This window comes from Hyalella azteca, unplaced genomic scaffold (assembly GCF_000764305.2).
Source record: "Hyalella azteca isolate HAZT.00-mixed unplaced genomic scaffold, Hazt_2.0.2 contig6871, whole genome shotgun sequence".
Taxonomy (NCBI): domain Eukaryota; kingdom Metazoa; phylum Arthropoda; class Malacostraca; order Amphipoda; family Hyalellidae; genus Hyalella; species Hyalella azteca.
Window position 1 is genome coordinate 14939 of NW_025937012.1, and position 26627 is coordinate 41565.

Consider the following 26627-nt stretch of genomic DNA (forward strand, 5'->3'; position numbering starts at 1 on the left):
ATTCCACGATTAAATAGTATGGACCTTAGAAGATTTTATGATTCTCGTCTTTACGCATGGCGCCTGCCGGATGCGACTGCAGGAGCGGCGGGCAGACCGGTTTTGTCTCAGTCCGTTGTAGTAGGCAAAAGAGCGCTAGGCTGACTAGTCGCCAGAAACGTTTCTTCTTACGGGAATATGACCCCTTTTATCTAAATAGATGGGATGTGTAGGTTACAGCGTATCAAGAATTTCTGAAACAAATGCACACAAAACAGCGGGGGTTTAAAAAGCACAATGGTAAAAACAAATAGTAATTGCTTATGTATTCGTCATTTAAAGTAAACGAAGCAAATGTCGGATACTTAGATGCCGTCATAACCCGAGTGAAGCTAAATGTTTAGAAACAACAAGTTTATCGGTCACTGCCGTCGCATACAGCGATAACGTATCTCTGTCGGTAAATGCGCACATTCACGTTGATTTCAACCCAGGGATGTGATTCACTTGTTAGTTAAATGCGTGGTTTAAGTTCCGATAGCTTTATTTCATTTGGCAATGTTGCAAGCGCCGAAATCTAAAGTCTATAAAACTAAAGTTTTGTAACCGCGCAATAATTCCCAATTTGATCAAAATAACCGCTTAAAAAACAGTACCAACTAGGTACTTTACATAGTTAAGCATTCAAACTTATTAGATATGTACTACACAGTTTGATGTTTTTCAAGATTATGGAGTGAATCTGATCGACATATGCTATTAGAAATGGAAAATTATATTCTTGCATCATTTTTGCAGAATTTAAAGCATTAGAATTTGTAAATTGAATTTTCCTTTCTTCTTGCGATTTTGAAGGGAGAAATAGATAGCTTCCTTGCGTGACCACATATTAAGAATGTTGTCGGCAGTATATATATAGTTCTAGACAGATGACGTTGGTGCGACGTGTCATCTACCGCAATTTCCTCCTATCAAATTGATTTATCATCTTCATGTCTTTCTCCATGCATAGCCACGTCTAGCAGAATTGCCCACTTATTTTAAACACGAATTTCTCTAGTTACTTGTACGCAACTATAATTAATAAATTAATAATCATATACAACTGATAACAATTGAAACTTGTTATCTGGACTAATCTCGTTTAATTAAATGTTCGAATTCAATTTTATCTGGCTAAAATGCCTCTTGATTGAATTTATCATTCAAGGTAGGTTAATTTTTGTCAATATGTTTTTAAAATATAGTTTATCAAACTGTTCCATATGATAATAAAGTTATTTGTATATTATTGTCGGCAACCTCCGTTATCTATCCTATAACTCGGGGCGACTGAGCATCATCTGACGTGCGCCACACATTGCTACTGTCTTGCTTGCTTTCTCAAGCCGACAGAAGACGTAAACCTTACCGAAACTTTAATATACATTTTACATCCTTCCACCTCGTAGTAAGATCGAAGTCCCACTTGCTGCAACAATCAAGCTCCTGGGCGTAAAATTTTGAACTTGCTGAAGATTTAAGCGAATATGTTGTACATCTTTCTTAACTGCATATTGTTCTTTTGTTTACATTACCATCGATTCAACATTATGCGATGCCATGCCGATGACGTTGCTGTATGCATTAGCCGGAGACTTGGTCTCGGACGAGCAATCGACTTTGAGCTATACTGCAGTAGCTTGCGAGGACATGCTGGTTTCTTGACATAAACGCACGCCAATTTCCTTTAACGAGCTTCCACGTTTCCGGCTTTCTTCTGGAAGAGGCTGGCCTCTTAAGCCACTACTCGGCAATGGCAAGAAGTTCTCGACTATAATGGTGACCTCAAAGAGGAAAGCTCCAAGTCTGCGTTTGTCACTTCCAGTAAAAAGGCTGCTGCGGTTTGCAGTAATTATTTGGGTCAGTGTGAATTTAGTTACACTTTTACTCAGTGAGTCAGTCGGTCCCGTATTCGAGGAAGCAGTTAACAGATGCAACTTGAACTGGAATTTCTTTGAAATCATAATAGTTACCCCGAATACCGGCCGGGGATATCGTTTGTGCTGGATTTGCTGGTGAATGAATAGGAGCCTGCTTTGAATTGGTGTAGGCACGACAAAGAGAACATGCAAAGCTAAGCCTGATACAATAGGTGTCACTCTCAAAACTACTTTGAATTATTATCAAAAATATAAGGAAGGAATATATGCTGGAACCTGGGACTGGAATTAATGAGCTTAAGTAAGTGGATTTGTCATCCCTATAAGTTAGGAAAAATTGCAGTTGGACCTCAGAAAGTTTTCAACTGTCCAGTTGCTGTGGCCTATGAGACCCTTCAGATGAAGCTCATATAGATCAGTAGGCCACGAGCAGCCAAACAATTAGCCTAACGACGGAAGGAAGAAGGGGAAACCTTCATTTATTTTTAACGAAGCCAAAACTCATTTGTGCTATATTTTGTTTATCACTCTTGTTTGTCTGCCCCTCAGAACGACGTTAACTAACTGGACGACCTGCATCTAATAAGAGAGTATAAATGATCAACATTGTAACACTGCCAGTGCTGTATCATGATCAGCTGATAAGTTTAATTATACCTTAATACTTAAATGTATAAAAAGTTCAATATCACACAAATGCTGCTGATGTTTTAAGATCGTGGATTTGCGTCGTGGTTAATGGGTAACTCCACAATAATGAGCATGAACTACACACCTTTTTTAGTTTTTCCAAATTGTAAGAAAAATAAAGGGGTTAGCAGGGTTTTTTCTAAGAACATTATTAAGCTTGGCTTGAAGTTGCAAAAAATAGATTTACAAAATATATAACAAAATTACTGCCAATGAGCTTCTTGCAAATGTGAAGGAAAATGTATTTAAAAAATGATCTAGATTAGCTTAGTTACAGGCTTCATGATTTTAAAATATAAATTTCTGCTTATTTAGCGATCATTTGCGAATATTTATTCATTTAACCATAAAAATAACTTAATTTTTCCCACAAAATCGAAAGATTAATTTATCGAAAATGTATTATTCCTCGCGAAGTTTTGGTATCATAAAGTATACTACAAATATCATGAGTTATTTCATCAAAAAATTCAGTTTTCATTAACCAACACCCATCTTATTAATTTCGCTGCGCCAGTAATGAACATGATTTATCTGGAGAATTTAAGCCTCTTGGCAAAAGTTTAAGCGTTGCAGTCCAACGTTTGTGTCTATCTCTTTCAGTATTCTTACAAAACCCATTATTACTACAACGGCAAGCAATGTTAGCTGATTGTTATAATATGTTCGATCCGATAACATATATAATTTAAACAACCAAGTGCCAGCAGTAGAATAATTATTGAAACCTCTTGCCTCTTTGTGCGTCTTGCTTCTCACGCAACGAATCGGCAACTCATCACTGCACTGCGCCGAAAATTATTTGTACTGTGGATTTTCGTCACTTGATTTTTGTGATTTGTGCTTGCCCAGATTTCTGTTTGATTTGATTTGATTTATTTATTCACACAGGAGCACACGTTACAATGAAAAATAAAAAGAGACGTGAAATAAAATAGCAAGGCTTCCAGGTGAATGCCCATAAGCTAAAAAAGCTTCGCAGGCAAAACAATAGGTACAAGAATTCCAATGATAACAAGACGACTATTTGAACAAATAAGTAACAAATTTATAAAATTAGCAAAACCATTGACAAAAGCCTTAAAAACTGATAACCGTATGTCATAGCAGAAAAATCAGCAAAAAAGAGGCAATGTCAACATCACACTTAGTAAAAACAGAGTACAACTATAAACATCTAGTCAAAATACCTAAAAACTTGCATAATAATCGAAGTCAAATTAATACTGGTTAAGGATAAAATCACGGTATTTTATTTTTAAAAACATTTTAGAGCAATCTTGTTTGAACTCATCGGGCAATTCGTTAAAATATTTGACACAATTAAAAACGGTAGCGCTTTTTTCTATGTCTAAACGAACCGGTGGTAGGTTAAATCGAACGCCCCTGGTGTTGTGAGAATGCTGGGGAACAAGAGGGGTTCTCGTATATGCATTGGAAATATACGCTTTGCGAAAATAAATAGTGATATATAATAAATTAAACGTTGCATGTATGATTCCCCTGAACACAGGAGGACGTTTTACAACTTACTTAGTGTTCAACACGTATGAAATTTGTCGACATCTAATGGTGTGTGAGTGAAGTTACGACGGAAAGGCATAGCGCTTAGCATGACGCGCATCACTGAAAACGATTACTGGCATATATAAATCATGTTGTATTTACAAAATTTTGTTTATAAATATGTTTTATGCAATAATTTAATAATTATGAATTTAATTTATTATTATATTAATGTAATATTTATTCTATTAAATAATTATAAATTTAATGGAATTTAATAGAAGTGTCGGCGCTGAGGAAATCGGCTCTCTCCTTCTCTTGCTCTCTCCTTGTCTGTTGACGATTCTTGTTCTTTTCGTGCCTTGATTCACTGGAGATAAAAAAAACGGTCGTTTGACCAGATCTTTTCATAACGACCAGATCTTTTCGTTGGTTTTAACTGACGATGGTAATGCTCTACCTACAGCTTAATTGTTTCAATTACGCTTTCGTGTAACTTGCGTAATTCGCTGCAAGAAAATATCTGCTGCTACAACATCATTATCAGCTTCAATGGCTTGTTCGACCTTCGCGCCCTCGCGTTTGTTCTCGATCTCAACCTTGCCTCACCAAGACCAATCAACCGTCCGCGCTTCGACTTGAGAAATGCTATAGGCTTGCGCAGAAGGCGTAGCGCTTTCGTTGATGACGACAACGTAGCTGAATCCAGGCCGCGGATTCAACGCTATTAAATGTGTCCCAGTTTTCGGCTGAAAAAATTACATAACAATGGGACATGCGGATACGTTCACGAACAGGCAGGAAAGCGCTGCTCAGCTGTTGCTTTGCTTAGGCTCCATGTGAGTTGTTTAAAATGAACATATTTTCTGAAATTATCATCTTACATTTGTTGACAAATGGAGCAGTATTATTTATTTACTTTTTCCATTCTATCCTTGTGTTACCAGCAAGACTCATCTTGTTAGTAACACAAAACTTAAAGTAAGGATAGAACATGTCATGTCATGATCTATCATGAGACGCTAAAAGCTGAGTATAGCGTTCCGCCTTTCCTAGCGCTGTGCTATTTTCAAGTAATTCAGCAACGCGTACAGTTATTATTATTTTCGCGTATAACGTTATTTATTATTGTTCAGTTATTATTATTTTCATTTTCAGTTATTTATATTCTGAAATAATATAAATAATAAATATTATTATTTATATTATTTCAGTTATTATTATTTTCATTTTCAGTTATTTATATTCTGAAATAATATAAATAATAAATATTATTATTTATATTATTTCAGTTATTATTATTTTCAACGGGTATTATTTTCGCGTTCTGTAAATCTGCGTGGTCACCTGACCTTGATCTTAAGGTGTGCGCTCACCATGTACATTCGGCACTGATATAATTTATGAAGGCAGTCCATTTCGAATTATAAAACAGTATCTATTTGATACAACCTTGCTTATATAAAATTAATCTTTTTTATTATTTTTTTAATGCAACCGCGGACAAGAGGAACAACTGTCCTCAATAACTTATTTATGATTTATGCGGCGATTTAAACTGTAGTGAGCGTTCGATCATAATTATAATCTATATAGTTGTTCTCAATTTAACGTTCACCTTCAAAGAATATTTCAATCTCTTTCCTTCATAAATTGCGCAGGCATAAAAGTGCAATTTTACAGAAGCCGTTGGCCCGTGGCTGGAATGACTTTTTGGTTCAATGATTTGCTTACAATTTATAATTGAACTTAAACTAATGGTTGAAGTTCAAGCCGCACCCATCTATCCCACTGGAGGCTGTTCGGACCATTCAAGGTTCCATCTGTAATCCTGCGCAGCAAGTCCCCTTGCAACTCTGATCAACCACCGAGCGTCTCTTCGTGACTAAATTCATTTCATTGTACGTTTATTTTTTCAAGCGCATAATTCAAACACGTCACCTTGAACAATCAATGATCACGATCCGTGTACCGAAATATTTGATAACGATATTATTACGAGAAAATTTATTTTCATATGGTGGATGCAGTCGATGCTATAGATAGAGAAATTTTTGAAAGACGTTCCTGAAATTTGTATATTTAGGGTAGAGCCTTTCATTTAAACATGTTTGGTTAATTTCCAACCAAATTTCCAATTTTTTTTGCTTAATTTCCAATAAAAAGTTAAAACTCAAAAGAATTTCTCAATAAAACTAGCATTATTTTTAACCAAAGACGTTTTCCTAAAGCAAACGAAGAGGCCATATGCATTAAGCGCCTAACTGCATGTTAAGGCGTGGCTCGTTGAGCAACTGAGGTATTCTAAACGTCAGAAAATAACGCACGCGTTGTTATACCGAGCTATCTAGAGATGCGGGGTGGGTCCGTTCCTGGATTGCTATATGGCTTGCACTACCGCTGTAAAATAATGCGTATTTTGTGTTTTAAAATGGGTTCAATTAGTATACTGTATGGGAATTAGTGCCTTGAACTCAATGTACGAGATGTTTAATTACCACAAGCTATCTGTTAATAAAGGTTCATTGTAATAATAAGAATTGTCGATCGTTAAAGTATGCGAGTATTTGAGATAGTCTGCGAGTTTATCTATTTTATATCTGCTCATTTTTTCATTGTTTTGCCGATCGTGTACGGGGACTTGTAGAGCTAGAAACCTCGGACAGTTGACTCAAACACAGATATGCTAATATATTGTTAGTGGGGTTGTGAAATCCCGGATTCGTGAATCATACTGTGATTCACGAGACATTACTGCCGTAGGAGTCAATTGTGAGTGGCGCTGCATTGGGCTTGTACAAATATTTTAGTGTAATCATGCAAATCAATACTTTAGGCTTGTGTATTATGGATGGGTCAAAATATTTTCTTGCTTCATCTTATTCGTAAAAATATTTTCTTGTTTAACCTTGCTGCGTGTTAATTAATTGAATTATTTTGAAGTTCTTTGTTTCAATTTACTGAATTTTTATGATCTATAATTTTTATTCAGAAAGTTATCGTCGGTAAACTTTATTATTAAACTTTTCTCTGTTCTTCAAAGCCCGCACTACATTGAACACAGTGCGTGCGATGCTCTAGGAAGAAACCCATGGCCCATAACCCAAGTACGAGTCGCTGCCACACACCGTCACATTTTCCGCGCATTCGCCAAACTTAATTAGAAGTAATGACGTTCTTGCACCTGTGATCAGTAAGAGACAAGGCTAATGTCGTGCTGCGACATTGCTTTGGTCGCACGAACGCGCCGGATCCCTACAGCTCGCGGTGCTGTCAGGGTCAGGTCACGTTAATAGTCCATTTGTCTATTGGCGGTCTCATCCGAGCTTGGTTTAGACTCGGAGCTCACATCAATTTTTCTTATTTCATGATCGTTATGTTTTTTCTACTGTATTGTGCATTTACTACCTGATAATCTCTATTTTTCTATTTGTATATACTGATATGTTCTTATCATGAAATAATATTGTGTTGACGGAGAGTTTTGAAAAGGAGATAAGCACAAGTGCTTGCTTCAGAATTACTTTCTTGGTGGCACACGGAAGTCAAGATGCAAATATTTACCGCTACTCGATTCCTATAATGCTCTCTCCTTCTCTTGCTCTCTCCTTCTCTTGCTCTCTCCTTCTCTTGCTCTCTCCTTCTCTTGCTCTCTCTCAGTAATTCTCTCGCATCTTTTTTCCTACGCTGATCTGAGTAGACTCGATTAATAAGTGACATTTTATTTGCTAATTTATACTGAAGTTAGGCAATAATTTGCACTCTCTTTGCATATATTATACATGTACCGTGTTGTGTATTCTATAAAATAATCAGAAATAATTGTCTGAATCAACTTTCACAATATATTTATATGAGATTAAGCTCCGAGAAATCGCGTACTGCATGACTGTACCTCCTCGGTGCGCCATACTGCATGACTGTACCTCCTCGGTGCGCCATACTGTATGACTGTACCTCCTCGGTGGGCCATACTGTATGACTGTACCTCCTCGGTGCGCCACAATGAATGGCTGCATCTCACCGTGCGCCACAATGAATGGCTGCATCTCGCCGTGCGCCACAATGAATGGCTGCATCTCACCGTGTGCCACAATGAATGGCTGCATCTCACCGTGCGCCACAATGAATGGCTGCATCTCACCGTGCGCCACAATGAATGGCTGTGCGCCATTGTCCAGCGCCATTCAGTTTACGCGCCGCAAGCGCTCATTCAAGCGGCGATCACGACTAGAAATACGAAGGATTTCATTATAAACTTACGACATATTTTGTGATGCGATGTTTGCAGAGACAAGTTGTGCAATATTTTGGTTGTGTGATCGTAGATGTTATTTATTTAGCTTATCTTGTTCTTAATGCAAGTAATTATGACAGGCATTGAGCATGGGTGGTGTGAACATTGTTTGTCTATAGTCGATCGATTCTGCTCTGTGTCACTTATATTAACGAATAAGTCTTAATTTTATGTTATAATATGTTATGTTAATATATAATATGTTATGTTAATATGTAATATGTTATGTTAATAAGTCTTTTTGGTGTTCGTTTTCAGTGTGGAAAAAAATAAAATACTTTAATGGTATCCTAAAATTATAATTCTGAACAAGCACGACAATTTCATTGCTTCATTTAAGGCACTTATCGTTCCAGAATGTGACTTTGAACGCCTTCTTCTTGTAAGATGTGGACCCTGAATTCGATTTTCTAGACTCATGTCCACTATAGTTTTTAATTCTTCAAAGTATTTTCCACTTTCCAGTCAACGGTTGCTTAACGCTCATATAAGTTCTTCGCAGGTGGAATTGGGCGTTGAATAATACAATAATTTGTAAGTTTGCGTAGACATAATATTAAAGGAAAGAAATTTTATTAGTCGATCAATTGTTTTAAGTGCTAATTCTGAAATATCCACATTTTTTCTATATTGTTATCACATTGGCTGCATCGAATGCTGATGAAAATGTATTTAACAGATCTTCCACTAATACTTTCAACAAGATAAAAATATGCCAATATCACGAAGCGCCCACGTTAGATTTATTGGACATTCGTGATTCTCAAGGACATCCAACTTCTAGCATGAGTGTCCCGGAGGAGAGAACGCCAGAGGTCTTTTGACGGAATGTGAGACGTCGAATTTGATGATCACGCTTTGTTCCAACGACCTTCGAGACCCACGCGTGGTTCCGACGGTCTTTATTTCCTGTTACGCATTTTTTCAAGAAATTTAGTGAGCCATAAGTTTCAATTTGAATATAAATCAGGATCAAAATTGATTGCTTTCATGAAATATTTAGCCACAATGCGGAAAACTTCAATGATTCAATTGATGTTGTCACGAACGTGCAACTAAATGTGATGCGTTCAGTAATTAAAGAGAAGTTAAGTGTGATAATCGATGCTGTCTACGTTAATTTAGTATAAGATTCATACTACAAAACATCTGCGTAATGTTATCCGAAATAGGCATTGCGGTCACCTGCTGCATTCCCGGTCTGGGTCTGTTAAGCGAGTATATATCCTTCAAACCAATTCGTTCCAATTCGTTCCATGCGTTCCAAGGGTGCGGAAAATTTATCAATTCAATGATCGAGCTTTTCGGTTCAACATTAAAAAAGCACATTAAGTTATCCATTGGATTCTGCAATTTTTACTATTTTGTTAACGATTTCAAGCGCCATGGAACTATGTACTTTATAACTCGGGCATCTTTCCTTTTTCTGGATTTCAACATATATTATATATCTCATTGGTTAAGCCTACATCATGCGTATGGAGAAAACATCATGCGAAAGCCTGTATCATGCGAAAAAGAGAAAAAGATGTAGAAATCCAATGAGAGAAAAAGATGTAGAAATCCTGAATGGGCGAATACTTTTCAGACTGAGGCGACTCATTGGGAACCTCTGCACACTGCACAAGTGCACATGGTGGTAAACAGTTATCGGCAAGGCCAGCTTCAATCGTGTCTTGGTAAGCTCGTCTGAGAACTTTCTCTGACCCATTCAGCCGCCGCTCTCCCGCTGTAGCGGTAAACTGATGGCGAGTGAAACCCTTTGCTTGTGTTCCTACCACCAACAACACTTCTTTATGTGAGACGAGCACTCGATTAGTGAATTGCTAATGTACTCTCTTTGATGAAAACCTGTTTTTTTTTCTAAAATCGCACACGCACATAAGTCCAGTATAGACTTTAAAAACTGAATCGGCACATGCCTAAAATAACGTTTCGACTATTAAATTTGCTTGTACATTTAACGTATTACCGACTTTCAATTCACCGCTTTTACAAGTGAAATTATTTTGGCTTATAACGAAGTTTCATTTATTGAAAGTTTTACGATATTTCTACTGGCTAGAGAAAGTGTCTTAACTTGAACTGCATTGACCATCTCGCCTTCAGAAGATCTTCAGAAGCCCAAGCAAGCGCGTCAACGTATACCTATTGCTTTCTCTCTTCTTCTTTTTTGTCATATTCTTGTTTTCTAGCAAAGCCGTCAAACTTGTACGACATATGCACTCACGCAGTCAAAATGGAGCTTCCTCGCTCAAACTATCTACTAAACTACTACTATTACAATCTACTAAACTATTCATAACAAAACGTATGTAGGCGATTTGTCATGAATTTAAATCATGCTGAGAATTTTACTCGCATTTAATTTGTATTACGTACTGAATTTCGGCGCTTTAAAATAATGCAATTCGATCGCTCCTTTTCAGAAGTCTATCTAAATTTGTACTTTACATGTGTAATAAAACAATCAAGATTTACTTTACTTTGCATGTGTTATAAAACAATCAAGATTTGAACTAATTTAAGAAGATATGGCTTAAATAAAAGGCGCTAAACTCCAGAGTATAAATGCCGACGAAGAGAAGTCAGCTTTCTTTAATCTCGACTCGTGAGCTCCGGACATACCGGGTGCCCTGACTGGACGATTAGCTGTCGAGCGTGCCTAGCAGATGACGCTCCTGGAAGTTGACTGTTCATGTTGTTCTTTATTTATGTTCCATGTTGAACTAATTAAAGTAGAACGACACTCATATTGCCTGGAAATTAATTTTTGGGATAGGGTAATCTACATGAATTCATGCATGCTGAACACTGCTATGGACATGGAAGTGCATGTGATGCCATCCTATGCGCAGTACGCAGTGGTTGCTACTAAACCTACCCTATGCGTGTACGTTCCCTGCGTCATCCCAACGCAGCAGCAGTGGCCCGGGGCTGAGAAAGCTGTTCAGCAACAGACGCTCGAGCTGATCTGCTGGTCAGGCTTGCAGAGTCAAAAATACAAGCTATTTTGGGTCTACCTCTACGCAAGAGAAGGATCTTTGTTATATCCTCATGGATTCTTAAGATGACTGAAAACTAGGCCATGATGAAACCGGATAGGAGTGGGGATGGGAAATAAAATACTTAAAAAAAAACTTTTTAAAAAACCACGTTTTTCTTGTAGACTAAAAAGTGGAAAATAAATTATGGCTCGCCCCAAAAAACGTGGGTCGGGCAGTATCTGAAATTTTTAGGCGAAAATAGCCTGCATGCCGAATTTCAGATCTCTAGAACAATCAGAAGTGGGCTAATTTTCGTTGTCAATGTTAACAACAAACAAACAAACAAATAAACAAACAAACAAACAAACAAACGCGAAGCTAAGCTAAGAAAAACGTGTTAAAAACGTGTTAAAAATCACCAAATTTGAGAACTATAAATTTGTACTTTTCTATATTGAGATTTCTGTCATTAATGCATATTATTACTCTGAACTACCTTTAAAAGCATCATTATCAAGATATTACGTATGAGAAAATGCTCAATTCGTTAGGTCCAACGAGCTTCTTCAACCTCTTGAATGATAAGCCGACACTTTTTCTAGCCATTTGAATTTAGTGTTATTACCTGAAAGAATTTTCCTTCTCAATGAACATCGAGAATGTGTAAGAAAACCATCTATAATACATTTGATATTTTTGTGATCTATACTTTTCATGGAACGCAAGAAATGTAATGACGTTTGTGTCGGAGTTTTTGTCTTACGTAAGTCTCAACTAGATTTACGCGTCTCGTTAGACTGGCTGGTTTCTTAACAGCACGAAGTGAAAAGTATTTGTACAGTAGAGATCCAAAATAACTACACCACGAGAGGATGATGTTATAAGCTCTACTCTTAAACGTGAGTAGTAGCCATACGCGACAGTTGGTAACAGGATGATCATGATGGTAGTACAGAGATGGCGTACTGAGGTACCCCTTAATTAATTCTTGCGGTATTCAGGCCTGGACATATTTTCTTCTCATGGTCCTTGTAATTGAGTAGTAGCCTTGCGCGACCGCTGGTAACAGGATGATGGTAGCACAGAGATGGCGTACTGAGGTACCACTTAATTCTTGCGGTATTCGGGCCTGGACATATTTTCTTCTCATGGTCCGTGCAATTTCGTGCGCGGTGCTCCCCTCTCTCCTCAGAGAGTCTCCAGGCTATTGACGGTTTAAGTGACGCTGCTCGGCTGCCGTCGCTCTTTGACCTTCTTCACAAAACCCACTACGTTATCACATTTTTATAAGATTATCAGTATATTTAATTTCTCAACAGCAAACGAGGCATTCTATCCACTCGTTGGTCATATGATTTGAGTAGCTATCTTTTACCGTATGGAAATTCAAGATGTTCTAAATACTAACTAATAAATTGATGTCGCACCAATTGTAGGACTTTTTTGTTATCAAAGCAGTGATTTACCTATACGTACTGTAGTGAGAATATGTTCTTTGCATCAACATCGTTTCTTTTAGTAGAACATTAGTAAATATACAATGAAAGGACATTGCGGGCAGCGCGAATTTGAAATGCATAATTTTGACTCCACGATCCTTTCGAATGCTTGTTCTCTTAAAGCAACTTTTGCCGCAGATTATTAATAGAATTAATAGAATTATTTCTTTTACGTACCTAACGGCGGAGCAGCAAGTGTAACTATCTAATACAATATTTCGCCCTTAAGCAAGGCTTTCATAGAAAATTTATTCACCGTCTGCACAAGTGGCAGTGTTGTGAATGAATATTTTGATACCTGAAGCTGGCGAAATAGCTAGTAAATATTCGTTTTATTATATTTGCATGAATACTTGTAGAAGTATGGTATAGATGCAGATGAAGCGGGGCTATAATGAGCACTATAAACTGCCGCGGGCGAATTTTTTATGCACTGGATGCGGACGAGAAAGAGAGATAACGGTTGGCCCGACACGGTGAGGACAGTTCAACTTAAAAGAAGACAATTGGAATGATTTTCCCTTGTCTGCATGAACATAAACTGGCCTAATAATGGGCTAACTAGCGTTCTGATCTCATCAGTGAAGTGTCTCATGCAGATATATGGTCTCCTTGGGCGTCCACAGAACCGAGTGGAGGAAGCTGCTGGGCCAGGTCACAGGATGTACTCAGGACGAGCCGTTACATGGAGGCACAATATCTGTAGCTGAAGATGGCTGCTAGACCGTTCACTTGTACACGATCTATTATGAGGTTTTCAACACAACCCGTGCATTCTTTTAACTAAATGAACAATCAAGTCTTCGCACATTCTTATCTACGGTTCTTGGCACCGTAAGCACACATATGTTCAGTTGGAATGGATTTTTTTCAACGATTAATGCTATTACTGTGTGTACATTGTTTTTTTTAGATAAAAAGGAACTCCACCCAAGGCACTTTTCTAAGGCACTCAACCCAACACTCAGCAATTCACACGCTAAAGAAGTCAATTCTTATGTTCTAAGATATAGTAATTTTATTCATGTTTTTGATGTTAGAAGACACAGTGTTGTAAAACATGCTGTTTCAATGCTGGAAGACGCAGTGCTGCGTATTGCTGCATTTTTAGGCTAGTTTTGTTTCTACAAGTTTCATTGCTGTATGAAAATCAACGTTTGTATAGCGGTGATATTGTTTATGAATGTTCAATTAATTTTTGTTTCATATTATAGGAATATTTTATGCCTCCAGCGTCGAGACCTGCGATTGCCATACACTTGTATTAACATTAATATGTTCATAGCTTAGTGACTAATCCGTATTTGTTTACTTTGTTGCAGGACCTTCACCTTTGAAATGATCGCTCTACAATAGCGGCTACAACTTCTATCTCTATAACAAAAGGTTAGTGCACAGCGTATGATATGCTCACGTAGAAGATATTTTTTATTACGACATGAAAAACGACCTCGCACAAGATTAATAAGTTCACTGAAATATCGTTCTGCTGAGTAATTTCTTTTTACGACGCCGTGCAGTTATATCATTGCGAAGTAATATTGCATTATTCTAAGTTCAAATTGCTTGAAAATCCTTGTAAGGGTTTTACGCGTAACATTCCAAGTCCATTTATCTGTTTTAATTACTCTTCAAGTAAAAATAATATAAGTAATATGGGTAATGACGCAGTATCCAATGTTAGTTCTGAATGTTATCCTCAACTCACGAGTTGCGGAGCGTTCACGGTACAAATGGTGCAAATCTAGAGCTCGGGTGTATCGAGATTACTTGGACTCCGGTAATCGTTCCACAATCCAGATGTCCGTCAAGCGCGACTCTCTCCGTGTGCGCTAAGGATTTTTTCAGTACATTTTAGTCTTGCGTTATCTTACACAGTGAAAGTGACTGAGCAGACAACACGCGCTATGCATGCGCAACGATGCAGCTTTTTGCAGCACGTAATGTTGTCGAGGTTCATACGCATGTAATTCATTCCTCTGTACACAAGGGTATGCATATTCCCTTTCACTGCTGCTCAGGAGACACTCTGGTGTACCAATTATATGTATGGTTAATATTCAGTTTTTAGCACAATACTCAGTGAAATTAGCGTTCAACAACCATAACGTAACTACTGAATAATTTCTCTTCATGCAACACTCTTTTTTTCTAGAGTGTTCTGTTTTATTACAAAACCATTTTTATCCGTTAATATATTCGTTCTTGTTCATTTGAGCCGGTGAGTTTGGTAAGATTTGTAGTTCAATTTCAAAGTTATTATCTTCATGTAGGACTTCTCGGTATAGGTACTGCATGGAAGGCCAAAGTCAATCACCCAAGTCACGTTTTAGACGGGAAATATTTTTCCCAATTCCAGTGATAATAGCGGAGCTGAAGAATGATTTCCCACGCTGTCGTGTACCGTGGGCCTGACCTGCCTCTACACAGAGAGATCTCACGAATAACATATCTATATGACGGACATATGCTTCAATATGCATCTGTCATTACAATTCTTGGACGCACATGTAGATTCATTAATATCTCCATCTCGTGTAAGTAATTCTACCAAATTTAAGTAGACTGTTTTGGCTTGGTAAATTGGTTGATTGATCAACTAATGCGAATCAAAAATTTGTCGTCAAATTTAAAAATGCACAAAGGAAAAAACCGACAATGTCAAACGAAATGGCTCTTGCTGATTTCCTCAACCACATTGAATAAAGAACGTATCAAGAGCATGCACTTTAAAGATTGAAAATTAAGTTCAAAATCACACTCGCCTTAGTAACCTCTGTGCAGGCATGATAATGTGCAATATAAATTGCAAAATTTCTGTGCCTGACTGGATTTTGCGTCTTGTATTGAAGCCGATGTGTCACCGATGTGCGAGACTTGAGCGCTGAGGGCACGACGCGTCACCGCTGCACAAGACGCACCGCCAAAACTCCCTCAACGTTGCACTGACTCCCTTGCTCGTCTTTTTACTTCCTATGAATGCTTATCCTTCTTAGGGTACGTGGTGTTTGGATGTTCATGCGAGTTGAGAAATTATACGGGAACATACAGTAGGCTTATAGCAAGGCTTTTTATACACAGATATATATAAATACGAATCGTAGAAGCGGGATTATACAAACTAAGCCCCGCGACACGTAAAATTGCTTTAACTTACAACGATGAACAATGTTAAAATGTCGGATCATGTCAATGCAGATTTTTGAATTGAAATTTCTTTCGAAACAAATTCCGAATTGTATACGCAAAATGCTAGGCATCGACGGTACGCCCCGACTAATACGTAAAATTCCGTCTCTACGTCAGAACCATTAATTATCGTACACTCGGCATTTGTATTACAGCCATGGTGCGTTTCCGCACTTTGAAATTTGTCCTCCTACAATAATGAAAAATTAATATAATAATATAATATAGTTGTTTCGGCGTATTAGGCCGTAGGCCTGTCGCCGATTCTTACCATTGCAGAACATTCACAGCTTGTTGCGGACTTGCACTCGCAACTCACTGCTTCAAATTTTCTTTGCTTAACCGCCCGGCCTCCTTGCCGATTCTGACCAGAAACTGGCGCACAGAGCTGGGATCGACCCCGCACCTCTCAGCTCCAATCTTGGTATTATGAACTGTAACCACTGGGCCACAAATTATGTACAACATAATATCTGTCCAGAAGTCTTCAAGTCCCAAATATAGAACTTGAGACGAGCGGGCTTTATGGCTGACGGTTCTTTTACACATAAAAGCCTGTTTGGACTCAATTGCATGGTCTATGTTGGAGTAACTCGTGACGTATTGCTTTGTATTCCTGGAGTTCAAGCTGCCTTTAATCATGCACAAGCATGACGTCCCCAGCTCTCCTGCGCGTCCACTGTGTACTGTTAATAAATTGCCGCCATCTAATTCCTAAACATTCCATCCAATCATGCATCGTGTATTACTTAGTTACGATATAATTTTCTCACTTTGCTGACTTCCTGCTGGATTGTGGAATCTATTGACTACCAATCTTTCAATAACCTTGTACACTGAAATTTGTCGAGACGTTCATTCTTACCTATGATGGATGTGTTTTTTATCGCATGACAAAGTCTTGCAGGTGCGTGAGAAATATCCATATTTACAGGACATTTCCGTATTGCATTCGTCCCAGCACCGCGCTTTCACCCGGAGCCACGGGAGAACGTCCCGGGCCGGACAAAGTTGTGGTCGTGGGGACCCTGGGCCTATACTTTCAAAAAAAAGTTAAGAGATCGTAAGTTCATCAGCCAATCATTGACGGACTTTCAAGCAAAATCCACCAATCATAGACAAGAAAATAGAGCGTAAGTACTTACGTTCACTTAACGAACTTTGAAATTATGGACCCAGGACGTGATGGCCGGTGGTGCTGTGTATTCCCGCCCTACTTGTGGGTGCCATATTAATTGCATCCTGCATGGTGGCCAGTGCTTAATATGTTCTCTTCATCGTGGTTGAGTGTGTTAATGCATTCACGATGAGAAAGTTAAGGAGTGTAATTAAGAAAGTAAACGGAAGTTAGATTTAGAAAGTAAATTAACGTCAATTGATACGATTGTATTCCGATATTGTCTCCTGCTTCGAAGTATTTTCAAGTTATTTTATTTGAGTGTTTGCATCTATGATACATAATATAATAATAGTATTATATAATAATGTAGCAGTATCAATGTTTATTAGACCATACGTCTGTCACCTATTCTTAACATTGCAGAACATCCACAGCTTTTTGAGGGCTTCAACTCGCAACTCATTGCTTCAAATTTTCTTGGTTTAACCGCCCGGCTTCCTTGCCGATTCTGAGCAGAAGCAGGCGCACAGAACCGGGATCGAACCCGAACCTCTCTCCTCCAATCTTGGTACTAAACTTTAACCACTGGGCCACATACTGTATACATATACTGTATACTCAATTATATATTCGAGGATAATTCGTCGTTCGATTTTGTAAATTATTATTTTCGAACGCAAATGAAAGAACGAACTGCGTCTTTCCTGAACTTTCTAGTCAACTAGTGAATCTTGCGCATTGATGAATTATTCGTGCCCTAAATGCCTGTTTGATGCTTCGAAAATCAAGCCGCAAGCGTATGATTTTCATTTTGAGAAATATTTATCAAATTGAATCGATGCAAAACTCGCGTTTCGTATGTTCGGTACTAAATAATTTGCGTTTCAATCGTTGTCGGCTTGGGCGTTGAAGGATGCTTGGCCTAGGCTCCTATCGCCTGGCCTCACAATCCTGTTTTGGGCGACCTCACAATCCTGTTTGGGACGCGGCCGGCGCACCCGGCCGTCCCGCGGGCGCACCGAGTAACGGTCCCGCTAGGCCGGCATCACAGTGGGGTATCTGACAAGGGCCGGGGTGCCTTCAGTGCCCCGTTTTCCCCTATATTGCTGACTCAGTGTGCCATTAAAGAGACCTACACTTTACCATTATGCAGTATGTGTTCTCTTGGATGATATTGTGCCCAGTGTTACGCTATGTTGCGCTGTTTAGGCCACAGGACAAGCTACACTCCTTATTATTATTTTGTTTTCTCATAGAAACTTTTTGTAATTTTGGGTAGCAAAATGTGAAAAATTTCGCTTCAATTTTTACAAGTGGCAAATTGTTATTATAATGAATTGTAACAATGGTGTTGACGTTGATAAGGGCGTTCTGGTGGTTTCTAGATATTGCCAAATTTGGGAGAGTTTCAAGTAATAAATTACTTAAGGTAATATATTCCTCCAAGTAAAAAATTACTTGAAGTAGGTGATTTATTACTTCAATATTTCTGATCTTAATCACCCGACCTCTTTGCCAATTATGAACCAAATTACGCTGCCAGCTGAGATCGAACCACCAACTCATTTATCCAATTTTTGTATCCTCTCTATCTGCACGTAACGGGTATTATCTTAAAAATAATCTGATCTGAAACCAATCGAAAAATTTGAGCATAGTTTAAAACGTGCATTTGAATAAATTAATAATTGATAAGTTTTAAAGTAAAAAAACTGCCATATGGTGTTGTCAGATGGTTTTTTGAACTACTCGATCAGATACAAAAAATGTATTTTTTCCATTATTTATCCTATGCGAGTCTTATATGGTCTTCAGATGATGCTGCAATTCGTCTTTCGATTCGATGTAAATTATGAGAATTCGTAAGTAATTTGTCTATTATGTCGAGTTGTGTTTGAGGTTTGGCATTTTCATTTCCTAATTGGAGAAAGTGGTGAAGGTAAGGTATGAGTGGTGACTGAAGCATTTTACCTTTCGTATATTACGTACGAAACGCAAACAAATCATCTTTTGCTGCTCCTGCCTAGTGTTTCGCCTCAGTTGTTCTCACTCTCTCCGCTCTATAGGTCAAGTCTGAACGATGTTACGTCATCCAAATCAGAAGTTATTATAAACTCTGTGACTCGGTGCGTTCTCATCAATTACTCTTTTCCGGCAAGTGAGGCTTTGCATTACGTGGTGCAGGTCGGGGCACTGCAGCTTCGTGGGAGCAGAGCGCAATCAGGCAGCTAACGGAACCGGTCAGGTGAAGAATGCGAAGGCTGAGACATCCAGACCTTCCTTGAGCAGGCCGGCGCTCTAGAGTTCCTTGACTAGGGCATGTGAGAGACGCAACTCAATCGGAACAGTCGCTCAAAAATTTTACTTGCTAAATTATAGGTTGAAACATTGAGTTTGTTTGAAATTGTTTTGGGGCTAGCACAACCAATAGTTTGTACTCAGACTGCTATAATAATAGGTTTTACCTTTCGTAATTCGTTTTTAATGGTATCCATTCGCATACTGCTATTAGTGAAGGAAAATAAATAGAGATGTCCCGACCAAATTTTTGATCGCCATGATATTTTGATTACTTGCTTCTCCCATTGGAATAAGCTCGTGTTTTAAATTTTGGCTCTGTAGGTGTAACGGATCTGTTGAAAAATAGCTTCTTTTAAATCGCTTGATATACCCATGTGCACCAAAAGAAGGGGTATGAAGGGGTTTTTTAAGTGTTTTACTCTGTTATTTACGTCAGTTAAATGTGTCTAATAACAAAATTTATGTAAATGTATGTATAACCGTCTAATTTAATCTTATTCTATATATTGGTCATGATTTTCATCAATTAGTCATGAACAACTGTTGAGCAGCTTCAACACAAGCTTCGGATTGACAAAAATAAAGTGGCCGTCGATAAGAGTGCGGTCATCCACACGCAGGCCATGTACACGTAAAGATGCAGCTGAAAATTCGTCCTGAGATGACCTTAACTTGGACGAAGTTGTGCATTTTTACATTGTTTGAACAATGCCCCTGCATTATAATAAGATATAAGATATAATATACACAATTATATTATATAATATTAATATAATAATAAGATACTAAGATATAATATACACCATAATATTTTAAATATATACATGTATATATGTAATATACATATATATAAGAACATAAGACATGACCTTGCTTAGGAACGAAATGAAAAAAAAATACGACAGAAAGTAGGTATATAATCTAAAGAACCTTGCTAAATTATTGTCATTGACCATTGAAGGCGAAGAAGAATACCGTTAAAACAAACCAGAATAAAGATCTGTGTGTGGAGTTGAATGAGAAGAATGATGGAGAAATATTCGTAAAAACCATGTTATAAATGGAAAAAATTAGTCTCGAATGAATGTCACAATGATAAAGTTTTGTCTCGTCCGGTGAGCTCGGTGTCTATTGAACTGATTGTTTCAAATTTTGAACTTTTCCACTTTAGAATTAGAAGTAGGTTGAGTCTGAGGTATTTTGTATGACTATTGTAAACAAGGCAAGTGGCAAGTTGCATGGTGACTTAATGATTTTTTTTTTGGGGGGGGGGGGCGCAAAGATCGTACATGATCTAGGACTAGGAAAAGAAACGTATTGAAACAGAAGATCTCTTTTCACTAATTTTTCCAGTTCCTTAACTACTTATGTACAAGCAAAAACTGTTACGAAAGTCCATTGATAACACTAGTATATTGGTTCTTTCAAAGATATGATATTATCGATAGATACAAACTCGATTAGTAATAGCAATTAATTGCCCTATCTAAGATAAAAACAATTAACTAAATTTATTGCAACATATGTATTTCATTTAATAAAAAATACTTTTTACTGCCCAGGTATAAAAACTGTGTTTTTATGTAGTAAAACCTGCTCGGTCTGGTGTGTAATTGGACAGCCCCTGGGCAGGTATCCAGCGCAGTAAGTATTCGGTATTACATAAGGTTTGATAAGTAGAACAACCATGAAAACAATTTGGATGATTGACCAGAACGTAGCCTGCAAACTCGAATTATCTGTAGCACTGGTATAGCATAGTACCAATTATAGTGTCGGTGTTGAAGACTAGGCCTGTTTGGCAGGTTGCCGATTCATGTGGTGCTCGTTTCGGGACTGGGTCTGTCATAACGACTGTGAAGCTATAAAGCAGCTTTTATTTTACCTGGCGTATGTTCATTTCATTCATACATACGAAGGGGCTTCAAAAAATGCATGGAAAAACAACATTTGAAAAACGATCAAAGTCATGATGTTTTTTTCGTACATAAAGTCTTCATCCAGGTCGCTACAGTTCTATGAACGCTGATACCGGACATTAAGTCCATCTGTGTTCAAATGAGAGTCATGCGATTTGAACCATGTTTTGGTAGCTCTTTTTTCTTTTTCAATGGATGGAAACTGGGTTCCTTTCAGTGATTTTTTCATGTTTGGAAATAAAAAATCGTATGGGGCTAAGTTGGTCCTATAAGGTGGATACCTAATGATTTTCCGTCGAAATTCGCGTAGCAAGCTCCTGTCTGCCGAGCGCCATGAGCGGGTGCATTGTCTTGGAGGAAGAGTGCGCGTCGATGTTACTTCCTAGAACGTTTTTCAGCGATTTTATTGGAAATTTTTATCAAAATCTTATTACGATAAACAGCTGTAATATATTTCTTGTTTCCTAAGAATTCAACTAACAAGATTCCCTTTGTATCTCAGGAATCCTTCCCTCTTGAACCTCACATTTTTCTTCGACGGGCCCACTTTCTCCCCTGAACAGCCACTGCTTCCATTGAATTTTGTCTTCAAAATTGTATTGGTAAAGTTATGTTTCATACCCGGTCATAATCCGCGTGTAACTTCAGCTCTAAACCCATTTGTTTGAAGTTTCCCGCAATGTCTTGGAACCCATCGCGCTGACAGCTTGCTCAGTCCCAAGCTGCCCACCATCATTGGGTGTGCGGAGCTCACGGAGATGCTGAGGGTGTGTGCTAGGTACTGATTTGGGGGTTATTCGTCTATATTTTTCGATGAAATCACGAACAGCTTCGATGTTTTCCCCACAAACTGATGTGCGTGGCCTGCGTCCGCGGGGTTCATCTTTTGTCTCATTTCTTTCGCTTCTAATCATTTCTTTCGAATAATCCATTTGTAGCTGACTTATTCATATCAGGCACTGTCAAAATAAACTTGTTCTAGAGAGTCAATAATTTGGCTGTTCTTCCACCAAAGCTTCACCACGAAATTGTTGTTTAACCTGGCCTCGATTTCGGCAGATGCCATGTTGAATGAACGGTTGTTGCTTTTAAAACAGCGCCCCTCGATCGTTTTCCCAATTAATTTAAGGGTTCATGTGAGAACGCGTTATACATGATCGTTCAAGTGCATTGGCATCATATTATTTTCATGGAATTTTTCAATTTTTATCTCCATTTTCTCCGAATTTTTTGAGGCACCCTCGTACATACAAATCATATATACACCGCGTCAGGGCTATGTGTAGTACGTTCTTGAAAGCGTTCTGACTCGTGGCCATGATGACGTACTGTATTTGATAGCAATTTAGCATAATTCTTGAGGCGAAATTCTTCCAAATTTTTTTTGTTTATTTCTGATGTTTAAGTCGGTCATTAACCGCGTGAAACAACGACCGGCGACTAGAGTCTTACTTTAATTATTTTACGCTTCATAAATCGAAGGAATATTTTCGTTTGCGGTCAACGTCGATCTTTCTAAACGAACACTTAATGGTCGGCATCAAGCACGAGTCAAGTTTTGTATTCCCCTCACGCTAGGATACAAGAGATGTCACATCACTGGCAAGGCCGCTCGGTCTGTTGTGGAAACAGTCGAGCTCAAGCCCCGCTCGCCGGGTCCTAATTTAGAGCTCAAGGTGATCTGGTGGCATCATGTTTACAGCGCTCCAGTCTGTCCTCGTATGTAGGAGTGCTTTTGCTTCTTGAAATGCATATTCCGATTGATAATAATGAATATAATCATGTGATTTTATAAGTATTCTTCCTTAAACTGGATTTGGATAAAGGTTTCATTTTACCTTCCTTATTTCATTTACCAGTCTGGCTTTGGTAAATTTCGCAACAGATCACGAGTTTCAATCTCATGTTCCCATGCCAAATCCAAGTTATGTTTTCATGCCAAAACTCGAAAATACCAAATAAGTTACGTCATAACTTATTTGTCGAGCCCATGGATGTATATTTCTATCACGGAAATTTGTTCAATTATTGTTTTTTTTTTGGCTTTCGGCGGACACGCTATTTCGATATTATTCTGCCGCAGACAATTCATGGGAACTTCAACGCATCTTGAAGAGATATCCTGCCCAATACTAAATGATTTTTAAAATATGCCATAAATTTATCATACATTCATTTAACTCAGTTGTAAGTTGCTCAGAATAGGAAATGAAAATCCGCACATCTTCTCACGGCCAGGCGGACATTAGAAATCGTTTAGAAATTAACAGCAGCGATAAACTGCTTCGATGATGGTTCAAGGTTGCATCCTGTCAGAGCGCCAGTCTTGTAGCCAATCAAGTCAAATAATCTTCATTGCTTTACGTAGAAAATTTAGTGGTAATTTGCTGTCCGGTAAGCCTGACTCCCGCATTCTTCTGCTAGGAGGTTATCCAAAGATCATCTGTGGTTCACGAAGCGATAACAAGTCAGAGGCAGATGCAGTGGTGTATGCTTGGTGTAAGTGACTAAGTTTTTCTGACCTTGACATCACTGATCTTGACATTATTTCTCACTTCAAGTGAACAATAACATCGTAATTATTTATCTCTATGATGTTCATCTGATGACACTGTTAAATCAAATAGTTTACCAATTTGCTTGTCGTATCGTTGACAACTTCACACTGAGGTTAGCAGACTGAAGAAAAACTGATTTGAGGAGACTAGAGCGACATGGCTTGGGAGAGCCATGATGACAGATATAGTAAGAGCAATTAGTCTTTTCTCTTTCTCCTTTGTTCATCGTTTACTTTCATTTTGCCTGTGTTGGAAAATAGAACCTTTCCCTCATCAGTGCGGAATTCTGATGATCGATAGGAGGATCACTGTGATTATTATTGTTGCTGCTTTCTCATCTCTATTAAGGTGTAAAAAGTCTGTTATTGTTGAGGCCTCTCAGCAGCATTGAGCTCAATCCCTGAACATTTTATGCGACGTGTTTTTGATAATAAGAGAACATTCTGTTGAACTACACGAAATAAAATTTCATTGTACATCGTTCCATCTCTAAATTTAGCCCAAGGTAACCCACGCTTTTCCGACAGATTGTTTTTTCAACAGCAGTATGTATGATGAGCGTGTATTTATACTTGTAATTTCTTATATTTGACGGTAAAGAGCAATAATTTCAGACTTTTTAGTGATAAATTGTCGCAATTAGATCAGTTTCAAATCGAATTGCGAAAGATTGGCCGCTACCTTTGTATACAAGCAAATACTTGCTATATTCTCTATATAGAAAACTAGACATTTTTACCTTCAGGTTATTTAGTTTCTAAATGCTAACTTAACAAAATCTCTTGAACTTATAATCGTCCCATTATCAGCTTTATCACGTCGGAAAATGATTGTGAATTAGAATGAAAATCTCAGGGCCAAATGGAATAGCATGTTAGGTATCTGATAATCTCGATGGCTATAGCGTCAATAACAACAATAAGTTTGCATTATTACGAGAGGACAGATCCCAAAGGTGATAAAAAAACATAGAATGGGACGCGTGGGAGACTCTGCGATGCAGAAATCGACTCTCTCGGGTCCTTGCTTGTCGCCTCAGCCCGACGCCCAAAACCTTATTAATTGCATATTATTCTCTCATCTCTCGTTAATTTTAATTTCTTGTTTATCCATTTGATGGCGCGTCTGCTCATTTATGTTTACTGATTGTTTATTTTATTTTAATATAGGGGCCAGCGTATAGCTATAAGTAACGTTTTTGAGCACCGTATAGCTTTCCTTATCGCTTCCTAGAGGCCGGATGATGACAGGGACATAGAAAATCATCCGCAAATGCTTACCTTATTGCCGGTAGTCTTCAGATATGTAGTGATGACACCAAATATAAACTTTAACTTAATTATCTCATTCCCACTGGATTTTAGAACGAGTTGGAATTGTAAATAAAAAAAAACGAAGTAACGAACATCTTAAATCCAGACGTAAACAGGCCCATGGCAACGCTCTCTTTAGTTTGCACGCACCTTGAGAGAGATTACAAATGAAAAACCACGTTTGGGTGCGCAAAAAAGTCAGACTTCGTTCGGCGATGCATGATCGTTGGCAAGGTTCTCGCATTCATTCCCATTATAAGCTGGCCACGGTGCTCATGCGTGTACCCTCAACTACAAATCGGGAAACGTGGCGCAGCCTTGACCGCTTGGCGTAGCGTAGATATGCGAATTCCAAAGCTATGCGTCTCTTGTAGCCATTACACTTTCGTGTTTGCCAGATCTTACTACGCACATGGAGTCAAGTTTCGTAAATTTGCTTTTCTCAATTTTTTGGAGTAACGCATCTCACATGTAAAATTTTTTCCTCATAAGTACGTAGATTTGCATGTGCTCACTTTGTAATGGCGTCTATATATATCACATTTAGTCGTGTAGCACAAAAGTACTCTTGCGGGCTTCACTGTTCCATTGTGTCTTCAAAATTACTGAGAGAATTGACGCAACTCCAATGCAATTAATTACATGCGACAAGTTAACATTTCTGTAAAATCTTTAGTATTGTTATCGCCTCATTAATAGAACTAAAAGTATGAGTTTTAATAGGATTTGTAGTACCGTTCCAGCATAATTTTTTGGCCAATATCTATTACCGTCCCTCGTTGGGGCTTTTGGGGCAGGAGCGGTAAGTCCATCGCCTCCAGTATAGTAGAGACCGAGCAGTATTGACCAAGATGCGTGGCTAGGCTAGCCAATGAACTTCCAAGTCTTGACGAGCCGAGGTTGCGATTGATGCAGAGTTGTGATGTACCCAGCTTCAGTAGGAAGTCAGTAGTTAAATGTAGTTGGATTAATAGCGAGCGATAGCCACTGCAATGGTGGGAAGTGTTCGAGGTCAGCTACGAGTCGATCTAGCTGAGGTGAACTCGGAAATCTAGAATTGGCAGTCATTCTCATGTCTAATTTATCTACCGACTCAGATTTTGTCATAAAATCATATAGTGAATAATATGTCTAAATTGAATTAGCATTCACTCGATCTCCATCTAATCATATTTTATTCCTAAGATAAATGATATTGCGCAAAGTTAAAAATTCAGGAACCTCCAAATAATTTTTCGACAAATAAATATTTTCGTTCTCTAGGCAGCAGTTGTTGTTCTGTGTCAAATAATTATCAGTGAGACGATGCGATGTCGCAAGTGTTCCTTGCTAACCGCATACGCCCTG

General features: G+C 38.2%; 1 protein-coding gene across 3 annotated transcripts in view; it reads left to right on the top strand.

The window, feature by feature from the left end:
• LOC108671461 (protein artichoke) overlaps window positions 1–26627 on the top strand; it is a 56923-nt gene that overhangs the window by 11379 nt on the left and 18917 nt on the right. For all 3 annotated transcript variants that reach the window (XM_018159011.2, XM_047881024.1, XM_018159012.2), the window contains exon 2: window positions 14203–14266. The gene's annotated coding sequence lies outside the window, so the exon portion shown is untranslated. The remainder of the gene's footprint in view (window positions 1–14202; window positions 14267–26627) is intronic.